Genomic DNA, 9,115 nt, shown 5'->3' on the forward strand with positions numbered 1-9,115 from the left:
TACACATGTTCTTTTTATCAAGAGAGATTTGTCTGAGGAGCATTAGGCTTCAGCAAACATCTCATTTTGCTGCCTGTTTAATCTCAATTGTTTTTGTCTAATAATTTAAAGCAACTGGAACATTACAGAGATCTCATTTGAGACCTATACGGATAAAATCAATTACTCGTTGACTAGCATGAATACTCAGTTATATGTCACAGAAGCTAAATGAATTACACTTGCAGTTTTATGTTGACTGTCAAATCACTGTCAGCATATTTTGATGTACTTTGTGTGCTGATGCAGGAAAATGTTGAAGCATGTATATCTCTGTTAATCTAAGCCGACTGTTTCTGAAGATGTTCATGCTGCATGTGTGTGTGTGTGTGTGTGTGTGTGTGTGTGTGTGTGTGTGTGTGTGTGTTAGAGAGAGTGTGTATTGGTATGTATGAGGGGAGATGCATGTTTTGCATGCTGGTCGTCTTTAAATAGCCCCTGATTTTAATCTCCAGACAGACCATTCTTGACAGCTCCAGCCTGTTTGCCTCCCCTGCCACCTTCTTTATTTAAATCTCTCTCTCTTTCTCCGTCTCTCTCTCTCTCTCTATATACCTCTATTTCCCCCTCTCTCTGGTATTCTGACCGTTGCTCTCTGGCCCCTAAAGCCGTTGTCTCTTCTGCTCTGCGTCTGCATCTGAAAAGCCCAGTGGATTTACAGGGTTTACTGTCAGCTCCTCTCTTTCTCTTTCTCCCTCTCCCTATATTCCCACATGCTTCCTGCTCACGCTCATCTTTCTCTTCCGCCACATGCTATTCCATTTTTCACGCCATTCCTTTCCGTCTGGTGACACTGTCGTTATTCTCATTATGATCTCTGTGCTTCCGTTGTCTTAGTTCGCTGGAGCGAAAGTGACCGCCAAGGCTCAGATGGGTCGTCTTTCTTTTCTTTTTTCTTTTTGGTATGAATTTTTTAAAAAAAGTCAGTGTGCACATGATCTGGATGTACTCAGGGCTGTTTGCTCAAAGTAAACGGAGACAGAGTCTATGAAATAAGCCACAGTACAAACATAACATGAAAAAGAGTTTTAGATGAATGTAGTGTCACATTTGCTTTTCTTGGGCTGAAGGATGGGTGGATGGATGGGTGGATGGATGGATGGGTGGATGGGTGGATGGATGGGTGGATGGGTGGATGGATAGATAGATGTGTTGTAGGATAATTAGTGTGTATGTATGATTTTGTGTCATCCTGCGGCGAGAGCAGATATCAGAGGTGAGCATCGCATCACACACACACACACACACGCACACACGCACACACACACACACACGAAACATTCTGCATTTTTACTTTCTCAAAAAACCTCCTCCTGTGTGATTTATAAGCCTTTTGAAAAGTGGGGACATGGGAAAAGGCCATATTACCTGTGTCATACCCATGTACATACACATTTGTGTCCTCATATATCACAAAAACATGCCCACACACACACACCGCATGCGAACAAACGGCGTCAACAGTAGAGCTGAGCGTCTGCGAAGCATAAGACATAAAGCCGAGGAGCTCTTAACACACATCTGTGCTGAGTAAAGCTCGACTGAGTCACTCGCGCCTGCCTCGGGCCTAATTTAGCTCATATTAGCGAAGCACCCCACAAACAAGGTGTTTACTCACGGATAAACGTCTTTCACACACAGGACGTCCTTCATCGGCACTGCAAAAATACACAACCAGTGGGATAGAGCAAAGCATCTTCCTCTCTCTGTCATACACCACTGTTGAGATTTAATGTTTTTAAAGAAGTCTGTTCTGCACACCAAGGCTCCATTTATGATTAGAGATATTATCAAAATATAAAATAATTGTTTTCGATTTGAATATATTTTAAAATGTATTCCTGTGATGCAAAGCTTAGTTTATCATCATTCCTCCAGTCTTCAGTGTCATTCTTTGATTAATAGACAGTTTAAAAGAACAGCCTTTATCTAAAATATAAAGCTTTTGCAACATTATAAATGTATATACGGTCACTTGATCAATTTAATGCATCCCTGCTGAATAAATGTGTTCCTTTCTTTAAGTTCTTTCCCAAATTAAATAAATAAAATAAAATACTTACCGACCCAAAACATTTACATTTGGTTCAATTACTCTGTGTTGCATTACTCTTCAACTTTTGAACAATCGTTTGGTGGACTACTGGAGTCCATCTTTGTTTGCCATTACCGACCTGCTTACCGGTCTGCTGCCTGTCTTGCTCTGCTCACCTGCCCTGTACATCCATCGGCTGGAACCTGTCTCATCCACCACAAAGAGATACAACTTAAGTTTCTATGAGTCGAATAGCTTGGCAAAGAAGCTAAGCGATACGTCCCAACTAAGAGTGGTCCGCCATTATAATAAGTAAAGAACTGTGTGCTTACATGTTCCAACAGCTTTCCATGTTCCTTAGTTTTTTTAGAAAGTGAGAGGCGGCCATTTTCTTTTTTCAAATATTCTCACCACCCATCAAAATAAAAGTCCCTACAAAATAAAAGACCCTAATCTAACAAACGTACCCGTGCTCAAATATATATATATATATATATATATATATATATATATATATATATATATATATATATATATATATATATATATATATATATATATATATATATATATATATATATTTTTTTTTTTTTTAGAATAATCCAAATGCAAAAATGGCTCCTAAAGGTAGAACAATTTTACAAAAGCTTTTAATTATTTTAGATAAATTCTGTTCTTTTAAACTTTCTATTTATCAAAGAATTACACTGATAACAATCATAAGTGTGTGTATCATCAGATCCTCATCTGAGAATGATTAGTGAAGGGTCATGTGACACTGAAGACTGAGTAATGATGATAATTTCAGCTTTGATCGCAGGAATACATTACATTTTACTATATATTCACATAGAAAACCAACATGTCCTCCAACTAATACGCCTATATAGGTCGTTTGTCACTTCCTTGAAATACGACCCATAGGAGCGTTTACTAAAGTTGCGCCCCTATCGACAACATTTTAATTAATTAAATACGACGCACAGGAGCGTTTACTAAAGTTCCCTTTCGGGGAACTCGAGCTGCGTCGAAACGCTGTGAGAACGCCTCTGCGTTAATGCGTCGTGAAGCGCCTGTAGAACCATTCCATCGGAAAAAAGATCGATCGTCGGCGTGATGACGTCATCGACCGGAAGCTATAAAACGTCCGTGAAAACAAACAGGAACCAGCTTCTGTGCCTTCAGTAAGCGATCTGTGTGAACCTGTCTGTCTATTTGGTGTTTTTGTCTGTCTATTGAAAGAGTTTTTCCACCCTTTGTTAAATATTTCATATATATTTCACAAAAAAGAGAAAATAAAATAGATAGAGAAATGGCGAGCGAAAGCAGTAACTTTAAGAGGTGTGTTCATCCCTGCCCACGCTACATCACGAGTGGGGATACACACTCTCTTTGTGTTGCCTGCTTGGGAGCGCAGCATGCCCAGGCAGCCCTCGAGGGGGCTGCTTGCGAGCACTGTGAGCGTATGCCACTGAGAACGCTGCGCTCCCCGCCGGGCACTCTTCGAGGAGGGTGCCTCGGCTCGTGTTCCCCGCGGCTCTGGTCCCGCTGCTGCCGAGGCAGAGCGGAGGCTGCAGTCGTGGGGTTCACAATTGGATGTTGCGGAGGGGTTTGAGACGGGCGCTGCCTTATCTCTGCCCTCACCCGCTCCATCCAGCGGTTCTTCTCGGGGCTTGGAAGCACGCATTGCGGTTTCTTCCCCCCCGAGAGAGCCGCCGGTGCTCCAACTATCCAGCTCCGAGGAGGTGGACGTTGAGAGCATCGCGACTGAAGATTCGCCACTTCAGTCCCCTGCGAGTGATGAGCTCGTTGAGGTTCTAACGCGAGCCGTGGCCAGATTAAACATCGACTGGCCCGTAGAAAGATCTGAGGCAGGAAAGAGACGTTCTAGTAAATTAGACGAAAGATTCCTGCCCGCTCGCGCTTCAGAACCTCAGCGGCGGGGCCTGCCATTCTTCCATGATTTGCACACCGAGGTGGCAACATCATGGAAGAGACCGGCATCCTACCGTGTGTTCAGCCCTCAGACTACGGTCTATAGTAACATCATGGGGCTGAAACACTACGGTTATGGGGCGATGCCAAAGGTAGAAGAGACGCTTGCGAGCCATCTCTCGCCTTCCTCGGCATCGTCCCTAAAGGCCCTGACTTTGCCCACCAGACCATTGAAAACAACGTCGGCGCTGGTGGGCAAAGCGTACTCGGCTGCAGGTCAGGCTGCTGCATGCCTTCACACCATGGCAATTATGCAGGCGTATCAGGCTGACCTGCTTAGGGACCTAGATGGACGCGATGAAGTGGGGGGTGATGTCATAAATGAGCTCAGAACAGCAGCTGATATAACTCTCCGGGCCACCAAAGAGACGGCCAGATGTGTTGGCCGCTCGATGGCAGCATTGGTGGCTACGGAGAGACATTTATGGCTCAACCCCACCGAAATCAAAGAGAGGGAGAAGAGCGTTCTGCTCGACGCGCCGCTGTCTCCTGGTGGCCTCTTCGGTGACGCAGTACACACTGTCACCGAGAGGTTCCAGGAGTCAAAGAAACAAGCTGCGGCGCTGAAGCAGTTTCTCCCTCTCCGAGTCCAGGTCCCTGGGGCTGCCGCTGACATCAGGCAGCCCAAGCCGAGTACGAGCTCAGCTCACAGGGCACAACAGAAGCAGAGCGTCGCCGCTCGGGCTCCCCCTCAGCGCGGGGACCAGGGGCGGCGCTCTCAGACGAGGCCTTCGAGGGGCAGGGCTGATCTGCGGACAGTCCTGATCGCCAAGAAGGCCTCGTCGAAGCGTTCCTGACGCCAGAAGCGTCAGGACGCTGAGGGTGGTTCCTCCCGTAGGGAAACGGTGCTTACCCTGCCTACGGTACCCGTTTCCCTACGGCACCCTCGGGGGGCCGCGCTGCCAACCCTGCCGCAATGCCGGGGCGCAGTCGGTCTCCGCGGGCCACCCGAGGGTGGTCCGCACCCCCTTCGGGGGGTCCCCGAGCAGTCAAGTCAGTTGTTCCCTGCCGGTCCGCCGCTTCAGGGCACTGTGCTTGTTGCTCAAAATACACCAGAGGCCAGCCTCGAGAGGCTGGTTCCCTTAGTAGATTTTCTAGACGAATGGAAACGTCTATCAAATATATCTCAGTGGGTCCTGCAGATAGTAGAAAAGGGGTATGCCATACAATTCAGAAGTCGGCCACCTCCTTTCTGCGGTGTCCTACCCACAGTGGTGGGCCCGGAGCAGGCTCTGGTAATGGCACAGGAAGTAGAGACACTCCTGCAAAAAGGGGCTATAGAGAGGGTTTCCCCTCCCAGCAGGGAGTCGGGCTTTTACAGCCGTTACTTCATCGTGCCGAAGAAGGATGGGGGCTTACGCCCGATATTAGATCTGCGGCTATTGAATCGCTCGGTGGCCAAGCTCAAATTCAAGATGCTTACACTCAGACAGATTGTAGCGCAGGTCAGATCGGAGGATTGGTTTGTCACCATAGACCTCAAAGATGCGTATTTTCATGTCTCCATCCGTCCACATCACAGGAAGTTCCTGAGGTTTGCCTTCGGGGGAGAGGCATACCAATATCGTGTACTTCCCTTCGGTCTAGCACTGTCACCCCGCACGTTCACCAAGTGTGTGGATGCAGCTCTGGCGCCGCTGCGTCTTCAGGGCATCCGCATACTGAACTACATCGACGACTGGCTGATTCTAGCGAATACAGAGCAGATGGCGGTTCAGCATCGAGATGCTGTTCTCGCCCATATGTCGAAGCTGGGGTTGAGGCTGAACGCCAAGAAGAGTGTGCTTTCTCCGGCTCAGAGAACCACTTTTCTAGGTGTGAACTGGGATTCGATAATTATGCGGGCGCAATTATCGCCAACACGCATAGCGTCGATCCTGGCAGCCGCCAAAGAACAGAAGCTAGGCCGAGCCGTCACTGTGAAACAGTTCCAGAAACTGTTAGGTCTCATGGCAGCAGCGTCCAACGTGATACCTCTTGGCCTACTGTACATGAGGCCACTGCAGTGGTGGCTCAAAACACAAGGGTTCTCCCCGAGGGGAAATCCGCTCCGCACGATCAAAGTCACGCGGCGATGCCTACGTGCTCTGGTCATGTGGAAAAACCCGGGGTTTTTATCTCAGGGTCCCGTGTTGGGGGCTCATGTTCGTCGCGTAACGCTAACGACAGACGCCTCCCTCACGGGCTGGGGGGCGACCATGAGTGGTCGCTCATCCCAGGGTCTATGGCAGGAACATCAGCGGCACTGGCACATAAATCGGCTGGAGATGCTCGCAGTGTTTCTTGCATTGAAACAGTTCCTGCCCGACCTCAGGGGCCACCATGTACTAGTCAGAACAGACAACACGTCCGTGGTGGCCTATATAAATCACCAGGGGGGTCTGAGGTCTCGTCCGTTGGACAAATTGGCACATCGGATCCTCCTGTGGGCCCAAGGGAAATTGCTGTCAATCAAGGCAGTATATATCCCGGGGGCCCTAAACCAGGAAGCAGACAACCTGTCGAGACAGGGGCCGAGGCCCGGGGAATGGAGACTCCACCCAGAGGTGGTGGAGCTCCTATGGAAGGTTTATGGGAAAGCAGAGATAGACCTGTTCGCTTCGGCGGAGAACTCTCACTGCCCGCGGTGGTTTTCTCTGACCCATCCGGCTCCGCTGGGGCTGGATGCCATGGTACAGGAGTGGCCGAGGCTGCCTCTGTACGCCTTCCCCCCCGATTGTTCTGCTTCCAGGAGTTCTGGAGAGGGTACGCCGGGACGGGGCCCAGGTACTCCTAGTGGCCCCGAACTGGCCGACCCGAGTATGGTTTTCGGACCTGATATCTCTCCTGGAAGGCTCTCCGATGGAGATTCCGACCAGGAGGGATCTACTCTCTCAGGCGGGCGGGAGATTCCTGCACCCACGCCCGGAGATGTGGAAACTGTGGGCCTGGCCTCTGAGGGGGCTAGGCTCATAGAGGAGGGTCTCTCGGCCGAGGTCGTAGAGACCATCCTACACTCCAGAGCTCCGTCCACGAGGAAGCTGTACGCTTTGAAATGGAGACTTTTCTCAGCTTGGTGCAGAGAACGCCAGTGGGATCCAGTTAACTGCCCGGTTGGTACAGTGCTGGAGTTCCTGCAGGAAAGGTTCTCTGCAGGGTTGACCCCCTCCACACTTAAGGTGTACGTGGCGGCCTTGGGCGCTGTCCACGTCCCTTGCAGTGGAGTGTCTTTGGAAGACACCCTCTAATTACACGCTTCCTTCGTGGCACATTAAGGTTGAGGCCAGTTATGCACTCGAGGGTCCCGGCATGGGACTTGGCCATTGTTTTGAGGGGCTTGTCCGGACCTCCGTTCGAACCTTTGGAGGAGGTTTCGGATAAGTTCCTCACCCTGAAAACTATTTTCCTTTTGGCCATTTCATCCCTTAAAAGGATAGGAGATATTCAGTCCCTGTCAGTAGGGCCCTCATGTCTAGAGTTCGCGCCTGGGATGGTGAAAGCATTTCTGCATCCCAGGCCGGGTTATGTCCCCAAGGTTCCTACGAGCCCACGGGGCCCCATCACTCTACAAGCCTTCTGTCCTCCTCCATTCTTGACGTCAGACCAGGAAAGATTAAATCTGCTGTGTCCGGTGAGGGCACTGGATACTTATGTCCACAGAGCTGCCCTGTGGAGAAAAACTGAACAATTGTTTGTTTGCTTCGGACCCCCTAAGAAGGGGGCTCCTGTATCCAAGCAGAGGATGAGCAAGTGGGTGGCCGAGGCCATTTCACTTGCTTATGAAGCTGCCGGGCAGCCATCTCCTTTGGCTGTCCGGGCACATTCTACCAGGGGTATGGCTGCTTCTAAAGCACTTTTGTCGGGGGCTTCCCTCCATGATATATGTAACGCGGCCGGATGGTCGTCTCCTTCTACCTTCGTCAGGTTCTACGAGCTAGACCTGGCATCTACAGTAGGGGCACAGGTTCTCTCGTAACCGTGTGCGCTTCGGTTTCACACATACGAGACACTTGGTCCTATGGCGATGTGGGTATAAGCGTTCTCACAGCGTTTCGACGCAGCTCGAGTTCCCCGGAAGGGAACGTCTCAGGTTACGTATGTAACCCTAGTTCCCTGAGGGAACGAGACGCTGCGTCGCTCTGCCATACTCCCGGCGTGTCCGTGATCACTTACTTCAGGCTTTATCAGAAGTTAGTTCCTGTTTGTTTTCACGGACGTTTTATAGCTTCCGGTCGATGACGTCATCACGCCGACGATCGATCTTTTTTCCGATGGAATGGTTCTACAGGCGCTTCACGACGCATTAACGCAGAGGCGTTCTCACAGCGTTTCGACGCAGCGTCTCGTTCCCTCAGGGAACTAGGGTTACATACGTAACCTGAGACGTTCTCCTCCTATTGACAGCAGGACACTTTGATTTGAAAGCATTTTTCCCTTTTATCCGCTAAACATTTCAGGTTTTGCAGAGCTCAGTTGGTAAAGCATTGCACTACAGCAACATGTGATCATGCGATCGTGAGTTCGATCCCAGGGAACACGTGTGCTCATAAAGTGTGTGTGACTATAAATCATTGGGTAGGTTTAGGGATGGGGTGTAGTTGTAAATTAAAAACAATATTTTTACGCCAGCTAGAGGGTGCATGACGTTAAAACGCAAATATAGGTTGCAACGAGGTGCTTAAAAAACAACCTATAGAGTCGTAGTTTTTGGAGGACAGGTTGTAGAAAACTGTTATTTTCACAATATTACAGCTTTTTTTGTATTTCTATTATCATAAATGCAGCCTTGGTGAGTAGAAGAGACTTCTTTAAAACATTTAAAAATCTTACCATTCTAACACTTTTGACCGGTAGTGTGTACATGAAACCTTCCTTCAATTGTGCTTCACTGTTGACCCAGCGTGCGGTTAAAAATACATTTTTGTTTGTGTATGTTGGGTGATAAAAACTGAGAAACTGTGCCTTATTAAAGTATCCATTTTGGAGACATCGAGGGCAGGACCCACAGGGGATGTGTGTGCTTACTGTGCAAGCCTGAGATACTTTTAGTCCGTGTGTGTGAGAGCG

The 9,115-nt window shown here is 48.9% G+C and overlaps 1 protein-coding gene across 5 annotated transcripts in view; it reads right to left on the reverse strand.

The window, feature by feature from the left end:
- insyn1 (inhibitory synaptic factor 1) overlaps positions 1-9,115 on the reverse strand; it is a 94,612-nt gene that overhangs the window by 34,493 nt on the left and 51,004 nt on the right. Inside the window, exons 1-2 of one of the 5 annotated variants that reach the window (XM_067419614.1) lie at positions 2,407-2,471; positions 2,214-2,277 (exon numbers count right to left, since the gene is read on the reverse strand). The exons of 3 other annotated variants lie outside the window; for them this stretch is intronic. The gene's annotated coding sequence lies outside the window, so the exon portion shown is untranslated. Of the gene's footprint in view, positions 1-2,213; positions 2,278-2,406; positions 2,472-9,115 lie in introns of those variants that run through there. One more of the 5 variants, XM_067419613.1, reaches the window with a different exon arrangement.

Source organism: Pseudorasbora parva, chromosome 16, assembly GCF_024679245.1.
Source record: "Pseudorasbora parva isolate DD20220531a chromosome 16, ASM2467924v1, whole genome shotgun sequence".
NCBI classification, from domain to species: domain Eukaryota; kingdom Metazoa; phylum Chordata; class Actinopteri; order Cypriniformes; family Gobionidae; genus Pseudorasbora; species Pseudorasbora parva.